Source organism: Limulus polyphemus, unplaced genomic scaffold (genome assembly GCF_000517525.1).
Source record: "Limulus polyphemus unplaced genomic scaffold, Limulus_polyphemus-2.1.2 Scaffold4151, whole genome shotgun sequence".
Lineage (NCBI taxonomy): Eukaryota > Metazoa > Arthropoda > Merostomata > Xiphosura > Limulidae > Limulus > Limulus polyphemus.
In genome coordinates this window covers 44,014-44,554 of record NW_013669761.1, presented here as the reverse complement: position 1 = coordinate 44,554, position 541 = coordinate 44,014, and positions in this window count along the sequence as shown.

Sequence of the window (541 nt, the reverse complement as noted above, 5' to 3'; positions counted from 1 at the left end):
TGTTTCCTGGTAAGGCGTAGGCAATGGGCCTAATACGCCCATAGCTACTAGCTGAAAAGGTGTCATTAAACTCTGCATTCTTTGTAAAGGAGCGTTCCTTAAATGCGGAGTGGTTTTTCGTTTTTGACATTCTAAGCATGATTCACAGTACTCTAATGTATTTTCTCATGTTTGGCCAAAAGAACCTTCTGTTTACCCTACTGTATGTTTTAGCAAAAGCTAAATGTGCCGCAAAAGGCGTGTCATGATATGTTTTCATGACCTTTGTTCTCAATTTAACTGCTACAACTATTTGTAAAGACCTACTGTCTTTAATTTTTCTACATAAAATATCGGAATCTAGCATGTATTCCATATATTCTCCTTGTATTACCTTATTGCATAAGTCATTTTTTTCTGGATCTTTCTTTTGCTCACTAATTACATGATCTAAATCCCAAATTACTTCTAATTCGTTTTTATGTACAGGCTGTACTTCTTTTATCTGATTGATTGTTTGTTTTTCTACTAGTTTCGTTATTTTCTACTCTGATTCTACTTA